Source organism: Globicephala melas, chromosome 7 (assembly GCF_963455315.2).
Source record: "Globicephala melas chromosome 7, mGloMel1.2, whole genome shotgun sequence".
Classification (NCBI taxonomy): domain Eukaryota; kingdom Metazoa; phylum Chordata; class Mammalia; order Artiodactyla; family Delphinidae; genus Globicephala; species Globicephala melas.
Window position 1 is genome coordinate 38,536,371 of NC_083320.1, and position 24,996 is coordinate 38,561,366.

The 24,996-nt window shown below is 39.7% G+C and overlaps 1 protein-coding gene across 7 annotated transcripts in view; it reads left to right on the forward strand.

Annotated features, from left to right (window-relative positions):
• Positions 1-24,996, forward strand: part of HECW2 (HECT, C2 and WW domain containing E3 ubiquitin protein ligase 2) — a 417,892-nt gene that overhangs the window by 123,689 nt on the left and 269,207 nt on the right. Inside the window, exon 1 of one of the 7 annotated variants that reach the window (XM_060302120.1) lies at positions 249-265. The exons of 5 other annotated variants lie outside the window; for them this stretch is intronic. The gene's annotated coding sequence lies outside the window, so the exon portion shown is untranslated. Of the gene's footprint in view, positions 1-248; positions 266-23,863; positions 23,917-24,996 lie in introns of those variants that run through there. One more of the 7 variants, XM_060302121.1, reaches the window with a different exon arrangement.

A 24,996-nucleotide genomic window follows, 5' to 3' on the forward strand; every position in this document is an offset into this window, starting at 1 on the left:
AGTTTTCTAATACCTAATAAAGATAGTTACCTTTTATTGTAAACCAAACTAATTGGCATTGTGATTTTCTATATTGGTCCATAAGCTTGTTTTATGAAAGTCCACCTTTGAAGATGCATCCAAGTCCGCGGAGTGCCACATGTAGGTTTTTGAGTTTGCAAGCCTGAGGGCTGAAACTTGAAACTGAGGGTCAGTTAGTTAATCCTGGAAAGGAGCAAGACCCTGGGATGTCTGTTAGGAGATGGTCTCCTGATTTCCACTGCAGGTGAGTCCGCAACATCCCAGTGTGGCTGGGCACACATGTGTTTATTTTTCCAAAGCATTTATGTTTGGGCACAAATAAAAACAACTGTGAAGCTTACTTAGGCCTTGAAGAGAACCAGCACAACTGCACCTCTTTTGGCAGCACCTAATAAGCTTGTGGCTTCTCAGTGGGATGAAATTAATATATTACTGAAAGGGTCAGGGAAGCCAAGCTAAAATTGTAGTATTCTACGTAATTTTAGAGTGGGAAACCAGTTTGTGGTCTTGAAAAGATCTTTTAAAAAACATTTGCTGCCAAACACCTGCTTTACCATATGCCACTAGTGCTTAAGTAATCCTGAAAGCAGGGACGGGTTTCTACAGAAGAGTTTGATTATGAATGCAAAACCTTCCTGAAACTTGTTAATGAAAGCCTTTCAGCGTCTACTGACTACAGGTGATAAGGTGATGACTGGAGAGACTGCAAAGAGCTAAAATTAAATCCTTTATTTCCTTCTAATTAAAGTATTTACTCTCAAATCCATATAGAAAACACTTCTTGAGTAAAAGTATTGAATTAGTACCATGCACATTTGTCGTTGTACAACTGTATAATGTACAGGGACCTGGATGAGCTAAGCATGGAGGGGAAACGTGATTAAGGGTCAGACATTTTGCTTACATAGCCAACAGACAGTAGAAAGGATAATTTAGGTAGAATTTATGGTTGTGAGGGACCTCAAGAAAAGAATATTTTTTACCTATGGAACTGAAAACTTCAGGGATAGGACTAGGCATTGCGTGGTGTGGTACATGTGTCAGGTAATGTCTCTCACCTTTCAGTTCTGCCCCATCCAGCTTTCCATCCTCCCTCTTCAGTGCTTTTCCCCTTTCCCAAAGAAAAGCCGGGAGCTGGATTCTGACTGAGCACTGTTGCCTAGACTTGTATAATGTGCACATCTCGGAACCCCTCACTGTGGCTGGCAGATGGGATGTGCTGACGGCCGGAGCCTGGAATCCTCTGCCCCACCCTTGGGACCTTGGAGGAGGCCTCATCCAGTTCTGATGGATTGAGACAGTGGGTCCCTCAACAGAAATCAGGCTTTTGTCACCTGTGCAATAATCCAAATACAACATTTTTTTTTTCTCACTACAGTGGTTGGGTACAAGAATAAGTATGTTAGGATAGTAAAATACAAGGTATTGTGTGGGGGAGGGAGGATGGAAGGAGAAGGAAATCTTATGTTGGGGTAGTTGGAAAAGCTTTGTGAGCAGGACCTGCAAACTGATTTGGCTAGAAATGTGGAAAGACATTTCAGGCAGAGCCATCTCTTTCATTGGGAGAAACAGGGAAAGCATATAGCTGAGGTGGGAAATGAGTTGGGAAGGAATGCACAGATTGGAGAATAGGTATTTTGGGGGGAGTAATGGTTGGTATGTCAGGAAAAACCTTTGGGGTCGTGTTATGAAAGGTCTCAATGCTGGGTCAAGGTATTTAGTTTAGTAGACAGTAGGGAGTCCTTGAAATATTTCTAAGCATGAGTGATGTACAAATAGAGCTGGGATTAAGACAGACTAGGAGATCAGGTAGCACAGGAGCAGGGAGATGAGTTGAATGAATATATTAGTCCTTCAGGAAAGAGGATGATAGCGGGGATGGAAAGGCAGGGCAAGATCGAGAAGAAAATATGGACTGGGAGGAAGAGTCAGAGGTAACTCAGAGCTCTGGAGGCAGTTTCTGTTTATAGAAATAAGGTCATTTGGAGAGGGAGCTGGTGGAGGAAGAGATCCTGAGTTTGCTCTTGGAAATATTGAGTGCTGCATTAATACAGTGTAACGTACTTGGTTAAGCGTTGGATGGAGGCTCAGGCAATGGAACAGTGTGAGTAGCTATGGCTCAGTGACCAAGTGACTTTTTTTTTTTTTTTTTTTTTTGCGGTACGCGGGCCTCTCACTGTTGTGGCCTCTCCCCTTGCGGAGCACAGGCTCCGGATGCGCAGGCTCAGTGGCCATGGCTCACGGGCCCAGCCGCTCCGCGGCATATGGGATCTTCCCGGACCGGGGCACGAACCCGTGTCCCCTGCATCGGCAGGCGGACCCTCAACCACTGCGCCACCAGGGAAGCCCAACCAAGTGACTCTTAATCAGAGGTAGTCTGGGAAGTGTGTTGGGACAGTTTTGATTTTGATTGTGCTACTGACACTCGAGACATCCTGCACAAGGAAGAGCTGTTCCACCCAGATGTCAGTTGCATTTCCTGTTCAGAAGATTGAGAACTTACTGGCAGTTGCAGTCAAAGAGCATGCAATCCTGTTGGCAAGCGTGAATTCTTTCTCCTTATGTTTTTCTGTCTGTAATGGAGTGGTGAATAGTATGCCAAGGACTTTGGGTACTTTGGGGATTTTACTCCCAATTTCCTTTTGAGAGAGACGAGGAAGACATATGGCTGAGATGGAGCTGGAAGCGATATGAAAGGCCCTGGGTTCACTTCCTTATTTGACCACCAATTTATATGTGCTCACAGTGGTCAGTTATCTGCACTGTTGCTTCTTTATTCATTACATAAGAAAAGGAGAGGGTGGCTTTGCACTTGAGTAATAATATTCTAGTGGAATGCGTTTATGCTGTACTATATTGTGGCCAATTCTCAATTATTGGAGGCTGAATTATGTACCCTTCTTTTTGGCCCAGACATTGTGTTGCCTCTTACCAAATGGGGTTCCAACAGGTGCTCTAAGGTGGGGTGTTGCCTGACCCCACCTTTCTCTTGGAATGAAATCCAGTAACCATCAAGTTTGTTATAAGATGGCCCCTCTTCTATATACTACAGTTGAGAGGTCGTCTTTGCCCTAGCTTTGGCTGCTACCTGTTCTTACAGGATGCTGTAAATAAGTTTCTATTTGGCGATACAAATCAGTACAGAATTTCCCAAGAATTGAGAATGTGGCAGTGAAGGCAGCTTTCTAGTATCTTAGACTGCCCTGTTCTCATCGCAGGGCTGGGTTGCTTCTTTTGGTATGACTTGGGATCTCCTCTGGTACTTCTGGCATAATTTTTTTCTGATACAATTCTTTATGAAGATGTTTATGGGGATTAGGTAAAAAGCAACTGTTGAGAGTAAAGTTAAAATGAATAGTGATAATACCAACAACAATAATTATTACCCCTCGACATGCCTTTTTTACCCATTCTGGTTATTGGGTATAAGCAACAGAATGTTCAGTCTTACTTTAAAGAACTTTACAGTCATACCACAGTGACTTGCAAAGCTACTGGGCTATATACGATCTTTGTACATTACTGAACGGTCGGAAACATGATGACATTACATACCACCAGCCAGGAGACGTGTCTTTGGAAATGTGTCCATTTTCACAGGAGCCATTGTGAGTCGCACAGGGATTGTAGTGGGATGTTTTATCCTCCCCATTCAGCCTGTCTAAATCTAACTACTCTTCAGAGCCTAGGTCCTGTCTCCCCTTTGTCTGGAAACACTTCTGTCACCAAGGAAACTCTGATGTCTCTCTTTAAATTTCTTTATGTTTCTCACAGACCAGTGTCTGAATCACTGGAGACTTTCTTTATGAGTGGAACTTGCGTGCTCTGTGAAGTGCTCAGCTCTTGCAAGACAGGGGTGGTCCCAGCCCTCCCTCCCTTCCAAACTACCAGGCTTGCGGTGGGAGCTTAGCATCTTCCTGTCAGTTTTATTCAGATTTCACTTTAAAGGAGTATGAAACATTCATTCAGATTTTTTGGCAACAAGCATTTGAAAAGAATTAAAGGAAAATCAATTAATAACATACATAGGCTTTGTTTTCAATTATGGCACTGTTGAAAATGAAATCCCCTGGGACATTTGAGGGGATTTTTGAGGATAAATACATTCTTCATCCCATTTAGAATTTTCCTCCTGAAACACTTGAAAGCTGAGAAAGCAGAGAAGGGTTTTCTTTGTTTTAAAAGGCATACAAGATTTCCTATACAGTGTTTAACTTGAATAAGGAAATTTAGATTCGGTTTGATGTTTTTCAGTGGTAGCAATTTGATGAGTTAAATAGACTAAAATGCTGTTAGAGAACTGCTGGAAAAATATTCATTACAACTTTCTTCCACACATTAAAAATGGTCTATTTTCTCCTTTTCATATATCCATTTAGCTTTTGCTTTTAATGAGCTGAGGACATGATATTATTTCTAACGAGATTTTTAAAAATTTCCTTCAGGGGGAAAAAACTCAGTCTTTTTCTGTTCAGAATTCCACTTTCCTAAAGCACTCAGATTTTAAGCATGCTTCCTTCTTTTCTGAGTTTATCAGTAACCAAATTAGATAATATGAAACCAGTGAGAGCTTCGGATAAAATGTAAACTAATTATTGTATTTTTAGATTTTTAGGTGTTTATTGTGTCTTGTGGATTAAAAACACATCTACTTGATAGTTGTTAACTGAGTTTTTTCATAAAGGTTCTGCAAGAAGGATTAGACAATAATACCCAGTTTGGTATAAGGATGCAGTGAAACACACCCATTTATACATTGATGGTGAGAAGAAAATTTAGGAAATATGATCTTAGAAAGCACTCTTCAGATATGCCCCCTGCTTATCTTATATGTGTCCTTAAGTGATAGCTTTTTATAAACTGCATTTATAAGATGTCTCAAATATAAGCAGAAATGAGGCAATGTTAGTGAAATGTTAACCAATCATTGAATATTAACACCTAACATTTTTTGAGAGATAACTTTATGCCAGGAGCTGTTTTGCCCGTATCATCTTACTTATTTTTCCCAACAAATAGATGATAGATGTGCTATTGTCTCCTGCCTTTTTTTTTTCTGATGAGGAAACTGAGGCACAGAGAGATTGTGCAACTTGCTAAAGTGATAGACCCAGAATTGGAAGCCAGGTTGCTTGGCTGTAGAGTCACTATACCACACGGGTTTTCCTGTGTCAGGAAAACGTGTTGAGCAGCCCTATGCTAGACAGACATGGTGAAGGACAAAGGTTCCTAGGTTGGGAACATGTGAGACAGGGTATGAAGCCAAGGGCAGAATGACGAGGGTTCTGAGATCAGCCGTGGGTTTACCTAAATGCTCTTCTTCTGTAGCAGCACCTGGGTTTGCTTTCTGCAACTTCCCTTCCTCCAGGATGCCGGGGTGGGCGTATGACCCAGGCTGGGCCAATCACGGAAGTCCTTGCACCTCTCAGCCCACAGTGACTGGCTCAGAGATGGGCAGATAACCGACCTGAGGCCAATTAGAACTGATAAGTGTTCATTCTGGAAATTTAATCGGCACTCTTTAGAAAGAGTAAGGCTTGGAAGATGTAAGCCTGGAGCCAGCAGACATTAAGGTAAGACCCTACTAGAAAATGAGGATCATTGAAAAGCAGACGTGAGAGGTGGAGACAGCTCTGATGCTGTCTCCTGGATCCAGCCATGTCTGAAGATATGCCATAGGAACCATCCGCCCCTAGAGTTTTCAGTTATGTGAGCCTCCTTTTTTCCTCCTGCCCTCTCATCTCCCCTCTCCTTTCCTCTTCCTTCTCTTCTGCTCCCTTCCCCTCCCATTATTTACTGCTGAGAGAGTTCCAGCACAAAAGGTAAATAGATTTAAGCACTCTCCAACCTGGACAGCCCCTCATTTTTGCCACTGGTATGAAGGAGGAACTGTTTAACTGCATCAAGGGTACCAAACTAGGTGGATAGAGGCTGTGTTGCCTGGGGTCTTCTGAGCCTCTCAGAGAAAACCATTGAGAAGAGACTTTGGTCTTTGAGGCTCTCTGGGAGGCAGAGCCATGGGACCATGGACCCACAGTGGACTGTTGTGCATCAGAGAACTTTGTTAAGCCATGGAGATCCATCAATGATAAGTCTGCTCTCCCTAGGCCTAGGGGGTTGAGGCTAGGGGGTGGGAGCATGGTACAGACCATGTTTTCTATATTGAACATACTCTAATAAAAGGGCCTCTGCTTTGAAAGCCTGGATATTAGAGTGAATGCTTTGCTTTGTCTCATGGACTTGAGGGAAGAAATGAGAAATCCTAGCAAATGCTTTCATCAAAGACTTACCTATCCTGGAATGACCTATTTCATCCTGTAATGTACCTTGTAGGAATCAATTCTAAACAAGTAGTTAGGAGTGGAGACAGGGTGGGAATTGTTTGATAAATCTTTCCATTCTCAGATATGACAAGATAGCTAGCTTCTTATATAAGCTTTGAACCTTTTAAAGAGATGTGTAGCTCCTTTACAAGTCACAAAATAGATGTCTGCGTAGGTTGGCACTACTAAAGGCCTCGCACCCTTAGTGAGATTTTCCGAGTTAGTATCCAAATAAATGTTTTTGAAGGATATTTTGAGAAGGCTTTCTTTGGCTTGGTATGAGAACAGTATTATTAGAGTAAAATGCACACTAATCCTAGTAAATATATTAGTTTTCCTCAGTTTATGGCTTAATGATATTTTTAGTATCCACCCACCTCTATTTCTCCTTTTGCCCAAAGGCAAGCCTTTATGGTAGCTGGCTGATGTGCCCGTTCTTACGTTTGTCTGCTCATTGTTAAATTGATAAATGATACATATAAATAAATAGTCATCTCATTTTCATTAAGAGGTATATGTAGATTATTATACATTAAGTGAAACTATATCCCTTTAATTATGAATTCAGTTGGCAATAACCAAGATCACTAGCTTAAAGGCCAAGAAGTTTATTTTAAAATGCATCTTCTTTGAATGGCTATTTATAATAAGATGATACTCAATTATTTTTTTTATTAATTTATTTTATTTTTGGCTGCATTGGGTCTTCGTTGCTGTGCGTGGGCTTTCTCCAGTTGTGGTGATCGGGGGCTACTCTTCACTGTGGTGCACAGGCTTCTTGTTGCAGTGGCTTCTCTGGCTCTAGGTGTGCAGGCTTCAGTAGCTGTGAAGGGGCTTAGCTGCTCTGCAGCATGTGGGATCCTCACAGACCAGGGCTCGAACCCATGTCCCCTGAATTGGCAGGCAGATTCTTAACCACTGCGCCACCAGGGAAGTCCTGATACTACTCAATTTTATATAGTTTATTTTGTAGGAGGATTATTACACTCCTGGTCTGGGAGGATCCCACATGCCGCGGAGCAACTAAGCCCGTGCGCTACAGCTCCTGAACCTGCGCGTCTGAAGCCTGTGAGCCGCAACAAGAGAGGCCGCAATAGTGAGAGGCCCGCGCACCGCGATGAAGAGTGGCCCCCGCTTGCCACAATTAGAGAAAGCCCTCGCACAGAAACGAAGACCTAACACAGCAAAAATAAATAAATTAATGAATACACTCCAATATAAAGGGTTTATGCAAAAAATTTTCTTCTCTGGCTCCTGAAGTTGGTTCTGGAAAGATGCTGGCTGCATTGTAGTAGGCAAAATTGCACACCCTCACCCACACTTTCTGGTGATGTGCCATTTTCTAAATGTGTCCTGCCTGTTCCAAAATGAATATCAATAGCTGGAAGCAGTTGGAGAATGTTAATTTAGCTCTTGTGTTAACAAGGGGCACTCAGTTTCCTAGATTGTGTCCTATTCCTGTGTGGGTTTTCCAAATGATTTCTGTTCTTTCTTTTTCTTTTCCCTTCTTCTTTTTTTTAAGCACAATATTCAACACTAATATATCCAGACCCGATGCTGCACTGGTTGGCATTGATATCAACCTTTATCTTGAAGCCTGATATAAAATTTGATCTGTAGAAAGTTGGCAGACATGGTCAGTTCTCAGGCTGCAGTTTTAATCATCTGGTTCAAGATATTTTTCACGAATAAATTCTTTGTTAAAAATCTAGTCCTCTTCCAAAATGTCTATGTTTAAACTTCAGGGTTTGGGTATAGATTACTTGGGTGGGTCGTTTTTAAAGTCAGTGGTCAAAAACACACATGCACCCCAATGTTCACTGAAGCACTATTTACAAAAGCCAGGACATGGAAGCAACCTAAATGTTCATCAACAGAGGAATGGATAAAGAAGATGTGGTATATATATACAATGGAATATTACTCAGCCATAAAAAGGAACAAAATTGGGTCATTTGTAGGGATGTGGATGGAACTAGAGACTGTGATACAGAGTGAAGTAAGTCAGAAAGAGAAAAACAAATATCGTATATTAACGCATATTTGTGGAATCTAGAAAAGTGTTATAGATGATCTTATTTGCAAAGCAGAAATGGAGACACAGATGTAGAGGACAAATGTATGGACACCAAGGGGGGAAAGGGGGGTGTGGGGTGAAGTGGGAGATGGGGATTGACATATATACACTATTGATACTATGTATAAAATAGATAACTAATGAGAAACTACTGCGTAGCACAGGGAACTCTACTCAGTGCTCTGTGGTGACCTAAATGGGAAGGAAATCCAAAAAAGAGAGGATATATGTATACGTATAGGTGATTCACTTTGCTGTACAGTAGAAACTCATACAACATTGTAAAGCAACTATACTCCAATAAAAATTAATTAAAAAACCAACCAAAGAAAGTCAATGTTCATCTGAAACAGTGATTTCTGAACTGTTTTGATTTTGCACCCTGATCAGTAAAAATTTTATAAATGGCATACACTTACCACTGTGCAAGCACATATTATATAAATTAATGTATGCTTGTTTCTATTTTGTATATTATATAACAGACAAAAGCTAGAATTCAGAAGAATTTTTTTAAAAAAATATAAGTTCTAATATTTTCTTGTTGAGCTCAATGTACCCCACTTTGGAGACCACTGATTTAGAAAGCAGAAGATTATTCAGTGCACCCACATGGCTCATTTTGAGCCATAGTACTAATCTCAGTATGATATTTTTGAAGGATGTGATTTTTAGTAAACTTCAGAATGAGTGTAACTTGAATACAACTTCTGGTTACAGTCGATTGCTATCAATTCTCTTTTAAGGGAATATGGTTACCAGTTTATGAAGACAAGATCTTAAAATTTTATTACAGGATATGTAAGACATACAAACAGTATAACATATAATATGACCAAGGCCCATATTTTTATCGAGTACCTTGAAAAATAAAACATTACCTTCTTCCTGCAGAGGGATCCACTCTTTTGAATTTATCGTTTCTTATTCCCATGCAACTGTAGACCTATGTTTGGGTTCCAAACAATGAGTTATTGTTTTGCATGTTTTAAATTTTATGCAGTACATACTTCCAATATGTAACATGTATTTCTCTACAACTCGCCCCATACATATTGATTGTGGGTAACCAGTTCATTCATTCCCACGGCTGTATAATATTTTAAAGTTTGAAAATGCCACAGTTTATCTATTCTTCTATAAATGACATTAGGTTTGTTTCCTTTTTTTTTTCCTATTACAAATAATCCTGGTAGGGATTTTTTAAATGAAAATCTATTAGGATTTTCCTAGGATGTACCTAGGAGTGGAATTGCCATGTTGCAGGATATGCACCTCTTCATATTTATGATACTCCCCACCAGAGTATATGGGAATTCCCCTTGTTCCTCACCCTATTAACACTTAGTATCATTAGACTGTTTAATTTGCCAGTTTGATGGATGTAAAATAATATTTATCTTTTCACAATATGTTTATTGGCTATTTAGGTTTTATTTTTGTAAACTGTTTTACTTCATACATTTTGTCCAGTTTTCTCTTTTTTTTCTTACCGAGTTTTCTCTGTTGGTCTCACATTTATACACACACACACACACACACACACACACACACAGAGTCATTCAGTGAGCTTCAGTAGAAAATAAAAGTTCTTTGTTTTTCCTCTCACATCTGGCCCTGGTTTGGTATCAAATCAGACCCCTCCCCTTTAAAAAAGTCATTGCTTTTTCTATATGGTAACATTACAGTGCAAGTAAGCTGTCATTAGCTTGCTAAAAGACATTTTATTTATTAAAAAGATTTTTATTGGAGTATAGTTGATTTACAATGTTGTGTTAGTTTCAGGTGTACAGCAAAGTGAATCAGTTTTTTATATATATATATATATATATATATATATATATATATATATATATACACACACTCTTTTGTAGATTCTTTTCCCATATAGGCCATTACAGAGTATTGAGTAGAGTTCCCTGTGCTATACAGTAGGTCCTTATTAATTATCTATTTTATATAGTGTATATATGTCAATCCCAATCTCCCAATTTATCCCTCTCCCCCTTACCCCCTGGTAACCATAAGTTTGTTTTCTACATCTGTGACTCTATTTCTGTTTTGCAGATAAGTTCACTTGTACCCTTTTTCTAGATTCCACATATAAGCGATATCATATGATATTTGTAAAAGACATTTTAGACAACCTAAAGACTGTCCAGTTTGGGCTTCCCTGGTGGCACAGTGGTTGAGAGTCCGCCTGCTGACGCAGGGGACATGGGTTCGTGCCCCGGTCCGGGAAGATCCTACATGCCGCGGAGCGGCTGGGCCCGTGAGCCATGGCCGCTGAGCCTGTGCGTCTGGAGCCTGTGCTCTGCAACGGGAGAGGCCACAACAGTGAGAGGCCTGCATACCACAAAAAAAAAAAGAGTCATGTACCACAATGTTCATTGCAGCTCTATTTACAATAGCCAGGACATGGAAGCAACCTAAGTGTCCATCATCGGATGAATGGATAAAGAAGATGTGGCACATATATACAATGGAATATTACTCAGCCATAAAAAGAAATGAAATTGAGTTATTTGTAGTGAGGTGGATGGACCTAGAGTCTGTCATACAGAGTGAAGTAAGTCAGAAAGAGAAAGACAAATACTGTATGCTAACACATATATATGGAATCTAAGAAAAAAAAATGTCATGAAGAACCTAGGGGTAAGATGGGAAGAAAGACACAGACCTACTAGAGAATGGACTTGAGGATATGGGGAGGGGGAAGGGTAAGCTGTGACAAAGTGAGAGCGTGGCATGGACATATATACACTACCAAATGTAAGATCGATAGCTAGTGGGAAGCAGCCACATAGCACAGGGAGATCAGCTCGGTGCATTGTGACCACCTAGAGGGGTGGGATAGGGAGGGTGGGAGGGAGGGAGATGCAAGAGGGAAGAGATATGGGAACATATGTATGTGTATAACTGATTCACTTTGTTATAAAGCAGAAACTAACACACCATTGTAAAGCAATTATACTCCAATAAAGATGTAAAAAAAAAAAAAAAGAAATGCAGGTTCTGGCTCCACTCAGGTCCTATTGAATCAGACGCTGCGTTTTGACAAGTGAAGTTTGAGAAGTTTTGCTTGCAAAAACAGAGTCCTGGTCAAGGTTGACGTGTCTCAGAAGGGACCCCTCCTCCGCCAGTCTTTCTTCAGAGTAACTGAAGCCTGGGGGTGGATAGGTGTTGACAAAGCCGTACATACGCTGTACAACTTGAGGTCCTACCAGTGAGGTTCATTTTAGTTCATTACTTAATCCAAACATACTTCTTTAAAGAAACAACTAGGAGAATGAAGGGGTTATTAGTCATTTGAATGTTGATAATTATTAGACTTTGTTGCTATCTGCTATTTTATAAGGAAATGGAAGTTTTTTAGCAAGAGAAGAGAAGGGGATAGGCTAGGCCTGGATTGGAGGGTACTGTAAGGGGAAGTCTAGGGAAGCATGAAATGTATTTAGTAAGAAGAGGAAGTAGGAGGTGGGATAAAGGGAGCATCAAGGATTTTGCTCAGAAATGGGAATGACCTTACCCTTTCTTGCTTCTATGTTGCAATAATTTGTATTGCCCGGACCCAGCATTATTTTTTTAATTTTTCAGGTTTAACCCAGAAGGTTAATTACCATTTCTGACATTGTTTCTACTCATTAGTTTTCTATTGAGAAGCCTTATTGGCATACAGCAGACTGGAGTTATACACACACAGCAGCCATTCCTGCACTTAGAGCCCATAGCACCTAGGAAGAGAGTCAGATTTTGAAACCAAAATTATAACAAGCATAGGAAGTGCAGTAATACAAGTATTGAACTGAGCCTCAGTATCTTCCTGTCTCACAGGATTACTGTGAGGATTTAATGGGATCTGCAAAAAGGCACAGAGGAAGGTCTCAATAAATAGTAGCTCTTCCCCTTCTCTCCCCGCCACATCCCACATCCCTCCTTCCCTTTCATCTCATCCCAGGCAGTTTGATTCCAGAGTCTATAGAGGTTAGTACTAAGGATAGTAGTTGTGGTAGGAGTATAATAGGGTGCAGAAATAAGGAGGAGGTGATTTTTGACGGAAAGAGACATTTGGGGCTCCAAGTGAATGGCTCAAAGAATACTTATGCATAGTTTTTCTAAATGTTGAACATGAGAATCACCTTCATTTAAATTCCAATAATTTGCAACTAGCTGAAGACAAAGGCTAAGGTGAAATTTATCCTAAACCATTTCCTTGGGAACCCCTGATGTGAGCTTTATGAAGCCAAGCGGGCTTTATGAGGGCAAGCTGGCATCAGCTGTTATTTGTTGTGTCCCAGCAGGAGGCTCAGGGTTACCAGCTGACACACTAGTGTGCTATGCTCAGTACCAGTATGAGTGCTAGTCTAACCAGTCTGAAAACCAAGGGATTTGGGGTTATCAGAGATCAGAAAGAAGTTAAAGATAAGAAAAACAAGAAGTTGAGCAAAATTGGAAAGAATATTCCTAAAATACATCTTCATCACTCTCTTCGCAGAACTTCACTAGCTCCCCCTGCCTCTAGCTTTCCAGGTCTCCGTATGCAGCCCCACAGTCCATTTCTGGCTCACCTTACTCTTTAACCTCCCTTCCTCTGTCCATTAAGTAATCCCACCAGGGATGACTGTTTCCACTCCCTCCAGCTGACCAAAATCATAACCATCGATTACGTTCTGCTTCAAATCCCACTTTCCTTTCCTCTCTGAGCTCTTCCTGACAGTTTCAAACGATTTGGATACCTGTTCATCCCTCTTGCCAGCTTCAAAAGTATTTTGTGCACCAGCTTCTCCCTGCATTGCCTGTGGCTTGTCCTTCTGAATCCTCAGGTTCCCTGAGGGCTGAGGATCTTATAACTTTCTGTTCTTACCAGTTCTTTGTTTCTTACAAGTGATGGTTTCTTAATGTAAAATGTAACCCTTGCTAGCTAAGCTCCTACCATCTGAACCCAGGAGCAGAATAGTTTTGGGTAACTTTTTGGAGAGGGGAATATTTGGAGGAAAATCACAGGGGTGTAAATATTTTCCTCTCGGTTATCTCAGGCTGCCAACTTGAGGTCTCTGGAGGTTGGGACGAGATGCACGCAGTCCGCTCCCGAGCCAGCGAGAGCCAGCTCCATCCAGCACACAACTTAAATCCCCGACTTCCCAACTCATTATCCAAATTTCAGGAGCCAGATATTAGCAGATTTGAATAACATGCTTTCTCTCACTGTTCAACTTATGGATGGGGTGGGGGAGTCATTTGTTCTTGTTCACTGGATTCTTCTAGTATGTAGGTGTGGTGAAGAGAATTCTTAGCCTTTAGACTAATTTTCTAGTTTCTAAAAAATATTTTTACAGGCTTCTATGTTAGAGAGCCAATTAAGAGGTTATGGGATTGGATCTGAGCAACATTTATAGCTGTTTATTTGGACAGCCTGTGAAAGCAATTCTTTGAAGAACTATGTGCGTAGCAGAGGTTCAATAAATATTGGCCAGATGATTGATCTAAGGAAGGAGCCAAAGAAAGAGGAATAATTCCTTTGTATATCCAGTGGGATTGCACAAGGCTAAAATAATACAAAGCAAGAAATTGCGAAGCTTCATTTTTATTTAATGTCCTCTTGGATCAGTGGTCAACCAAGGATTGCCTGACACAGGAAACATGAGTTTGTTTGAGCTTAATCTAAGTATAGGTATTTGTAGAGAAAGTGTTCTAATCTTTACCATGGACAAAGTAAAAGATAAGGCAGGTTCTCTAAAGTAAAATTAGGTTTAAAAGCAGAAGAAGAAATAGTGAATTTAAGAGCACCTTAAAACTCATGGTATAGGTTGGACCCATGTTGTCCTGGGCACATGGTTGTTTTTTAATCTCTCCTTATTTGGGAAGAATAAAGGCACCAAATCCAGCATTATTTTGACTGTGTGAATTTGAATTCCTAATTAAAGCTAATTACTGCTTCACAGGTAACCTAGATAAGAAAGTTAAAGCTTGTTGCCTTTAATAAATACTGCTGAATTTGGAAGAAGACTAGATTAGCCAAAATCTTATTTTATAACTTGAGATTCTAAAAGGCAATAGAAAATCAGTCCCTTAGCATTTCCCAAAATATTCCAATCCATCTGCTTAAAAAAAATTACTGCCAAATACTTTAATTTGTTAGTAAGAAATAAAACATGTTCACCCTTAAAGCTGTGAACTCTTTCACTCTCCACTGAGGTGTATATAGAACCACCTCTGCAGGAGGGTGTTAGGATTACACCCAAATACGTGCATTACCATCCCCTCCTTTAAGCAATGTTTTAGAAGCGTGTAATCTTATCTTATTTGGAGGTTTCTCATCCTCTTGCCTAACTTGCACATAAACAATTGTCATGGCACTAATCTTTTGCCCTCCTAGAATTGTTATGGGTTTGAACATGGCCAATGAGATTATTACAGACTGTTTGCCTCTTGTTTGCAAAATCTTGGGAATCACACTTCAGGTTTTCCTTTGACTTTTCTTCTTTCTTTATTGTTTGGTAGTTTTGTAATGGAAAGAGGATTGCATATCTGAGCTTAGTTGTCAGTAAGCTGTCATTTGATATCTCGAAAGGAAATAGGGTCTGCTTTAGTTTTGGTGGAGCCTTCATGGTTATTTAAACCAAACACAACACACCAAAAACACTGATGATACTTAGGCTGTAATTCTAACTCCCAGCAATACTATTTTGCCCTGGATCTACACTGAAATTTTTTTCCCTCCTACATAACGTATGCAGGTTTTCAGTTGGGAGCTCTGAAGTATGTTTAAAAGCAGAGTTAAAAATGAGGCAATAACAGCTGGTGATAACGTGGCAGCATATGCTTTCTGGGGTGCCATTTTCTTAATGTTTCATGTTGAAAGATCCAAAATGAAATTGGAAGCAACAGAGGTGATAAGGGCCTCTAAAGTGGGTGGCAATTTTAATGTATCCCTCTTCTGAAGTACTGGTAAAAGAGCTTCTGAAAAGAAAATAAGAGAAAAAAAGAAAAAGGAAGCCAGGGAGGGAGGAAGGAAGAGAGGGAGAGAGGAAGGGAGGGAGGAAGGAAGGAAGGAAGGAAGGGAAGGAAGGAGATTTCAAGATAAAATAAAAGGACCTGACTTCTCATAGGTAGAGGAGGGAGGTTGGGGAAGTAGCTTAAAATAGTACTTACTCTCAGTTCCTTTACATGAAACTTCCAGCACAGTTTGATTTTATTTCTTGGGTCAAAATGAAGTGCAGGTAATGAATGTTGCTAGTTGGTTCAGTTGCCTCTGTGGATTTTCAGGGGAGGAGTGTCACTGGACAAGTACTACTTCCTGGTTGTAATAGTATAAAATGTACGTCTCGGGCTTCCCCGGTGGCGCAGTGGTTGAGAGTCCGCCTGCCGATGCAGGGGACACGGGTTCATGCCCCGGTCCGGGAAGATCCCACATGCCGCGGAGCGGCTGGGCCCGTGAGCCATGGCCGCTGAGCCTGCGTGTCCAGAGCCTGTGCTCCGCAACGGGAGAGGCCACAACAGTGAGAGGCCTGCGTACCCCCCGCACCCCCCCCCCAAAATGTACGTCTCATGGTGAGGAGGACTCTTGCAAAGAACGGTTTTGTCTAATAGAATTCAAAGAACAAAGAGATCAGGTAGTTCAGTTAAGTCACCTTGGAAATGGTTTCACTTTATAATATAAAATAGAACCTTATATAAGCAAGTTTAAAACAATGGCAAACAATATTAGCTATTTCTCTACCATGATTACTGTTATAGTCATAAGGTAGACTGATGCCAGTCTACATTAGTATTCTGGAGAAGCCCAGCCTCATAGTTTTGAACTTTCATTTCTATTAAAATTCCTACTTTGCAGTTGCAATTTCTTTTTTTTTGGCAGGCTGGTGTGGGGGGAGGGTTGTACTGCCTGACTTGCATGACGAATCTACTTTGGATTCATTTCAGTCTATTCCCAAACATTCCAGGCACTAAGGCATCGGTCTTATTTTTCAGAGAACTCATCTCTCACTCAGTAAGCCATGCTAACAATTACAATTGATAGAACACATACCTTTTACAATAATCACTGCTGCTTTTCTTATGTTCCAATCTCACAAAAGAGGTGAGACACCCACCCCTTCTGCACCCACAGGGCTATTGATGCTATCGCTGGTGATCACCAGGGAAGACAGAATTGAGTTATTACATACCCCCATGACTAATTGTTACTTTGTGACTATAGAACTTCCAAGTTAAACTTCTACCAGGACTCAGAAGCCTTGGCATTAGTACAAGTGGAGAATGGGAGAATTTGCAATTTCTTCCCTGCTGGTGTGAATGGGGGACCTCTCTCTCTTGTTTGGAAGTCTTGCTGGAACAGGGGATAGAGAGCAGGTGAGGGCTGCTTTCCCTCATCTGCCGCTCATACCCGTTTGTTTCATCTGCTTGGGCCACTCTCTTCGGGCTTTCCCTTACATTTTATTTCCTAGTCTTTCCATTCGTTCACGCATGGGTCTTCTTAGATTGTACATTTCTAATGCTGTTGAGATAAAGAGTATAGTAGTTTTGACCTGACTTATTTTCAGTAATGCTCAGGATTGTTAAGCATGATGAAAGACCATTTCATTTTGTTCAGTGCCTTTTTTTGTGTGTGTGTGGTGGTGGTGGTGGAGATGTATAAGTTTATCACTTAATAAAAAATTTAGTACCATTTATTTTATAAATAAATAGCCTTAAAGGAAGACCTATTTATAAAAAAGGAACCTGTTTTGGGTATATTTCTGGGACGTAGTGATTATCTTAAGTTTTAAGATTCTATTCAGCTAAGACCTGATTAAAGCATAACCAGGAATTGGCCATCTGGAAAGCACTATTAATGGATCCAGAAATGTTACTGTCATTTTGAATCATATAATAGAAATTGCACTGAAGAAAAATATGGTGGGTTGAGTAGAATGCAAAGTTTATGAAGAAGTCTGGTCTTCCTAATTCTGTTCTTTCTTTGGGCCAATTTATTTTTCATGTCATTTCTAATTATCAATAATTCCTCTATCCCTTATGTGCAGAATCTATCATTTAATTTCTGTAGTCCTGTGCTGTTTATTGTTTATTTAATGTTGTCTCCCCAGGTGGATTGTAAGCTCCTAGAGAATATGAACCAAGTCTTTTTTTTTCTTCTGTGTATTCTACAGTGCCTAACATGGTGCTCTGGACATAAACGCTCAGTGAACACCTAGTACTTAGTCATCTGGATATATGTTTATTAGGTCAACGTGTTTACATTCTTGTCCTCTTCATCATCTGGTTTCATAATTTTCACTCTGGGGCTTTAAAAGTCTTGTATTATTTATTTCAGTACCTAGCAATGTAAGTCACAGATTTTCATCCATTGGTAGTGGGGTGAAGTATAACAGATATTCCTAGCATTAAAAGACCTTTTTTACTGCAGAAATTGGTTAACTCAGGTATATCATATAAGAGAACTGGTAGAGGGCATAAAAAAGGGAAACAGTTCCTAGTATGCTAAGGCTTTAAAGAATTGTGGGTACTATCCCTTTTGATTCTTTGGGTCAAATACCATATGCTTTATTGATAAACACTTTGGCATATTCTGGCATGTTTCTTAAGTATCCTTTTCAGGTTTTTTGGTAGTAGTGCTTATTAAAATTTGTTGTGAGGGAAAGGAAAACAGCAGTGGGAGACATGGTTATTCTGATTTATAAATGAGTCACAGACATAAATTTATAGAGTTAGGAGATGTCTTGTAAATTATATAGTCCCCCTCTTTCATTTTTATAGGTGAAAAATATCAAGGGCCAGTGTGATTAAGTGACTTAGATAAGGTTACAGTTAGTAGAAGTCAGCATAGGACAGAGTAGGTTGAGATAATCAATTTATATTATTTCTGATTCTCCAACCCAGTTTATAGAGTAGTATTCTGGAGATAGATATCTGAGAAACTCACATATTCTTAAAAAGTATAATTTTAAAAAAGAGTTTCAAAAGATCTTTTCATATGCTAATATATTGAACTGCTCTGCAAGGGACCTCAAATAGAACATAGTTGAGAGGTGGAAATACCATGCATGGGGGCATGTAGTTGAGAAATCTGGGTCCTAATCCAGGTCTATTAATTACAAGCTGTATGACCTTGGAACAAAAATCATACAGCACTCAGAAAATCTGTTGGTGTTATTTAAAAATGAAAGAATTAGGTGAGGTTCTCTTGAGAGCCCTTTTAGTTCTAAAATTCTTTGTAAAAATGAAGCAATGGTAAACACTTGGAACTTGATCAGAACACTTGATCAAAAACATTTGACATGATCAAAGCTTTACGAAATGAGAGTAGAGACAGACATATCTAGTGTGTGACCAAAGGTGTCAGCAGCAGAAAAGTCCAAACGTGTTAGACTTTCTTTCCTTTTTTTTTTTTTATAGATCTTTATTTGGGTATAATTACTTCACAATCCTGTGTTAGTTTCTGTTGCACAGCGAAGTGGATCAGCCATATGCATACGCCTGTCCCCATATCCCCTCCCTCTTGAGCCTCCCTCCCATCTTCCCCATCCCACCCCTCTAGGTCATCGCAAAGCACTGAGCCGATCTCCCTGTGCTATGCAGCTGCTTCCCATCAGCCAACTATTTTACATTCGGTAGTGTATATATGTCGATGCTACTCTCACTTTGCCCCAGCTTCCCCCTCCCACCCCAGGTCCTCAAGTCCATTCTCTATGTCAGCCTCTTTATTCCTGCCCTGCAACTAGGTTCATCAGTACGATTGAAGCTTTTCAGATGATTCCTGTTTCTGAGGCTTAATTTGATCTCTCTTTTTGCTTGGAGCTTGTTGCAGGAATAGGAATACTGCGAATAGATACAAATGAACCAATAAACTTATTATTTAGAAATCTTTTGGCTCTTCCAAACGAATAGTCCATATACGTGGTAGGTGTGTTGTTGTGTTAAAGAATAAAGAAAACTTAGGTTGTTTAAATTTGAAGCATCTTTTATTGAAAAGCACTGTAACTGATCCATGGGCTTAGTTTTGTTGAATTAGTGTATTTTGCTTGATAAACTTCCCTTATTTTACATTCTGTGGAAAAGTAAATCCAGTGTTTCTTAGCTATGCTCACTCTTATTCAAGGATAGTGTCCCAGGAGGGTAAATAGGAAGGTCATCTGGTCATACTTAAGTGTCATTTTACCTTGTCCTGTACCCTGGGATATGATTACTCTTAACTTGCTGATTATCATGATCTCAAGTAATCAATCTTTCACCAGTCCAAGCTCCAAGTATGTCTGCAGTGCCTGCGGCCCTGATATTTCCTCATCTTTCCTCACAGGACAGCTGGTCAGTCATGACTCCCAAAGAACCATTTGCAATCTGGTTACAGGGTGCTTTGGAAAGACTCTGCCAAAGGCAATGTGAAGCCAGTGGGGTGGCAGTATTTTCCTTGTTGGGTAAAGGAGATAATGGCTGTAGTATAAGCTCATAGCATAGGGTCTGGCACATGTTAAGTGCTCAGTAAATATGTTTTTATTCTGTTTCGTAATCGTGCTTCTAGGTTTGTAGCTCTCAGGCAGTCAGCAGGCAGGCCTGTATATTTTGTTAAGACCTGGGGAAGATTCTCCAGAGTATTTGATACAGTGTAGAATTTTAGTACAGTGGCTCTTCTATTGCTTAACTTAAGAAAAGGAAGCTAACATGTTCTGTGACTTTAGTATCCCTAAATTGGGGATTAGCAATTAGGGGCTTAATTTGTACTGAAGACTTTGATATCTAGAAATAATTCAGGCTCCTTCTCAAAATGTGGGAGTATGTGTGAATTGTGAGAAATAGAGTCTTTCTTTTGAAAGTTACATTCTGTTTTAGGATGAAAAAACAGTAGGAGTCAAAAATACTAGGTCCAAATGCAGCTGTTTAAAGTTAAAGGGCTCAACATTTTTGGTTACAAATGGTGGTTTAAAACTTTCCTGTTATTTATATAATATATTTCTTTAACACAAAGATAATTGATGTGGGGTCATTGGGCAAACTACATTATTGTCTTTTGAGTTTCCTTTGCTTCTATAATTTGAGTAATATAACAGTTTTTTAATTTTATACTTCATATTTCTAGTGTTAAATGTTACTATGGTCTTTGTTAAAGGTGTATTCAAACTTAGTTAATAAAGATTTTTTAAATATCAAAGAAGACATTTTTCCCCAAAAAATGCCACAATTAAATGCCACAATTTAGAAACAATGCAGAATTTATATTTAAAGGATATTTTACAAGATCCTGTATTTTAAAAGTTGTCTGTACCATCACTTTTTTATAATTTTGAATTTTGGAATACTTTAAAAATGCTTTTGTTACCATAAAGTCATGAATGATGTAAGGTTTTATACACACACACACATACAACCACAACTCTTATTTAACTTTGCTTTAGAACTTCTAACCAAAGCAATTATTTCAGAAAAATAAAACAGGAAGATAACAGAAATCACCTTACTTGTAAATGATGTGATTGACTACTTAAAAAAAAAGAGGCCAAGAAAGTGAAAATAGTTTATTAAAGTTAAATAAAAGGGTCTATGTTTTGTCCCAGCAAGAATCAAATAAATGCAAATTAAACAAAAATGGGCTTTGTTTTTATTTTCAGATGGGCACTACTAATAGAATGAGTGAATATTGAGTCCTTATTGTATGTCAGGTGTTGTAGTAACTCATTTAATCCTTAAAAATAACCCTTTATGTAGGTATAATGATACAATCTCTGTTTCACAGAAATCTGCAGAAACATTGAGTAACTTTCCAGAGGTCATAGAGCTAGTCCGTGGCAAAGCTAGGATTTGAACCCAGCTATAGAATTCTACTTCTGGAACCCATTCCCTTATTCACTGAACTGCCTGCAAAGGTTAACAACGTTCAGTGTTGGTGCAGGCATTGAGAAGAAAATAGCCATCTCACCTGCATTGCAGGTGTGAGGAACGTTTATTGAGCATTCTTTTGAAAAGGCATTCTGGTAGCACTCTTCAACACCTTAGGATCCAAAAATTCTACTTTTAAGAATATATGCTAAGGAAATAATCAGTTGCGTGTGCATTAATGAATGTGAGAGGGTGTGTTTAAAACATGGTTTATAGCAATAATGGAAACGACCATCTCGAGGGAGTTGTTTTGGAACATCATATGATAGAATGTTATATTGCTATTAAAAAGGATGATATAGTGCTATGTTTATTAATATGCATGTCCACATTACAGTTTGCATGAAAAGAGCAGGTTACAAAACAGCTTGTACTCTGTTGTATGATCTCATCTTATCTATACGTTTAAATAGCTATACATGTATTTATACACCAAAATGCAGTGGGCTGGCATCTCTGGGTGCTGGCATTTTGGATGATATTTATCTTCTTCTTTATCTTTTGTCATCTTTTTTGAAATTTTATAGTGGGCATGTGGTATTTTTATAATTGGAAAAAAGTCCTAAAACCCATTTCTTTCCCTTATTCCCTCAACTCTTATTTTTTTGTGATAAAATTAGGTTGGCAGGTTTTTCTTTGGTGTCATGCTTTCTGAATGTGAGGCAGTATTTTATGTGAGCTTTTCATGAAGCTCCATGCCAGGTTTTTTAAAAAAATTTTTTAAACATCTTTATTGCAGTATAACTGCTTTGCAATGTTGTGTTCGTTTCTGCTGTAAAGAGAGAGGGGATATAGAGATATATGTATACATATAGTTGATTCACTTATTGTTATACAATTTTGTTTTTGAAGTTTCAACTTCCACGGTTGTTTATTCCTTACCCTAAAGCTGCTACAGAGGTCTAGATGTGCTGTCATTAGGTGGGGCTAATGAGCTCTGGATGCGCTCTGAACTGAAGAGCCCACCTAGTTGGCTTGAGCTTCCAGATTTAAACGTGACTTTTCCATAACATAATTTATACAAAGATAGAACTCTGTTAAAATAACTAAATACTGGCTTCCCTGGTGGTGCAGTGGTTGAGAGTCTGCCTGCCAATGCAGGGGACACGGGTTCGTGCCCCGGTCCGGGAAGATTCCACATGCCGCGGAGCGGCTAGGCCCGTGAGCCATAGCTGCTGAGCCTGCGCGTCCGGAGCCTGTGCTCCACAACAGGAGAGGCCACAACAGTGAGAGGCCCGCGTACCGCAAAAAATTTTTAAAAAACCACTAAATACAAGCTATCATTGAACATTAAAGCAGATGATATCTTAAAGCTGCATTTAAAGTCAACAAATGTCATTAATAATCAGGAATCTTTTGTCAAACAGTCAAAATTTTTCTTTCATGATCATATATGCAGATCCTGATTAGAATGTTCTTTTCTTCTTACATCTTACTTTGATGTAAAAACATCCCGAAGATTGTGTTCCACAGCATACTCCACACTGGGTTTGGACTCGGCTGGTAGTGCTGTGTTTTGGGGCAGTTTATTTTTTACTTAGACTTTGGGTATATGTACTTAAAACTAATTTAGTTGGCTGTACTCTTTCAAAGTCTTCTTTCGAAGTAATTCATTGGCCAAGAGATTTTAGCATCATCCCAGCTGGATACCCTACAATTTTATGATGTAATAGAAAAAAGAATTCATAACTAGTTTCTTGCAGGGGGTCCCAAACCCTTTGTGATTAGGTGTTTTCAATCATGAGATTCTCTTTTCTTAAAGAAGAACGGAGTCTACCCTCTCCTCTCTTGCGTGAGTGGATTCATTTGTTTACATGGCTTCCGTAGGCAGAGGGAATACGTATAAAGGTCTTGCTGACTTCCCTAAGCATGCTGCTTAGAGTAAAACTAATTACTGTTAAAAGCAAATTTAGCAGAAAATAAGCTCGTTTTCATTGGATGACACAATTTCATCATGGATTCTCACTGGTCTTTGTGGATGGGGCTTAGTTTTGTTTTTATACTTTCTGTCCTGGAATTGATTTACTGAAATCATAGGATTACATCATTGGATTGTGGCCCACTGGTAAGCCCTGCTCTGAAAATATACCAGGATGTGTTTATTGGCCCATGTTTTCTCCTTAGAGCTTTGGGGTCATCATTCATTTGGTCATACATAGACAAGAATTGTTTTCTGAGGAAGATCTTGCCCAGAAATGATCTCTGTACCAATCTCCATGCAGGACGGGACTTCCCTGGTGATGCAGTGGTTAAGAATCCACCTGCCAATGCAGGGACATGAATTTGAGCCCTGGTCCAGGAAGATCCCACATGCCACAGAGCAACTAAGCCCATGCACCACAACTACTGAGCCTGCACTCTAGAGCCCGCGAGCCGCGACTACTGAGCCTGCGTGCCGCAACTACTGAAGCCTGTGTCCCTAGAGCTTGAGCTCCGCAACAAGAGAAGCCACTGCAATGAGAAGCCTGTGCACTGCAATGAAGAGTAACCCCTGCTTGTCGCAACTAGAGAAAGCCCTTGCACAGCAACGAAGACCCAATGCAGCCATAAATAAATAAATAAATAAATAAATAAATAAATCTCCATGCAGGAGAGGAGTGGCCTTTTATGCAGGTGCACGTACTGGTCAGCTTCCGTCATGTTCACAAAAGGATGAGATCCTTCCCAGTGGTTTTGCCCTTAGTCACTTGTGTCAAATATTCAAGGTCAGATTTCTGTTAGTAGACTTTATCTTGAACTTCCTGTTGCCAAATTCTTAAGAGAAACTTATTTATGAGAAGTTATATTCACAAAGAATTGTTTAAAAAATAAGAAGTCCAGGGCTTCCCTGGTGGTGCAGTGGTTGAGAGTCCGCCTGCCGATGCAGAGGACACGGGTTCGTGCCCCGGTCCGGGAAGATCCCACATGCCACGGAGCGGCTGGGCCCGTGAGCCATGGCCGCTGAGCCTGCGTGTCCGGAGCCTGTGCTCTGCAACGGGAGAGGCCACAACAGTGAGAGGCCCGCGTACCGCAAAAAAAAAAAAAAAAAAAAGTCCAGCCATTGCTTTAAGATCTAAGATTTAAGTCTAAATTTGACCCTTGAGTTAAGCAGGAGTGTAGCTGCTAGACCAGCACTGTTCCAGTAGAAATATAATGTGTGCCACACATTCATTTTTCAGTAGCCACATTGAAAAAGGTAAAAAGAACAGGTGAGGTTAATTTTAATAATCTATTTTATTTAACCCAATATATCTAAAACTTTATCATTTTAATGTGTAATCAATATAAAACTTGAGAGATTTCCCTTTTTTGGTACTTTAAAATTTGGTACTTTAAAAGACCAGAGTCTTTAAAATCTGGTGTATTTTATACTTACAGCGTATCTCAATTTGGACCAGCCACATTTCAGATGCCCAGTAGCCACATGTGGCTGATAGCTTGTAGTGGACACCGCATTGTAGACCACTATAGAGCTATGTACAAATGTGCCCGAATTGACACTATTTGTATTAAGCCAATAAGATGTCAAAAAAAAAGGTAATACAATTACAAATGTCATACTTGATGTAGATATAAGAATACAGGTTAATACTTCCTATATCATAAAGACTAATAAGCAGAAATCTCTTATTTTACTTAAAGTCATATAATTTTACTTAAAGTCAGGGCTTATCACCAGGAAACCATTTGTGTTTATCTTATAGACATGTGGATTAGGCCTGTGAT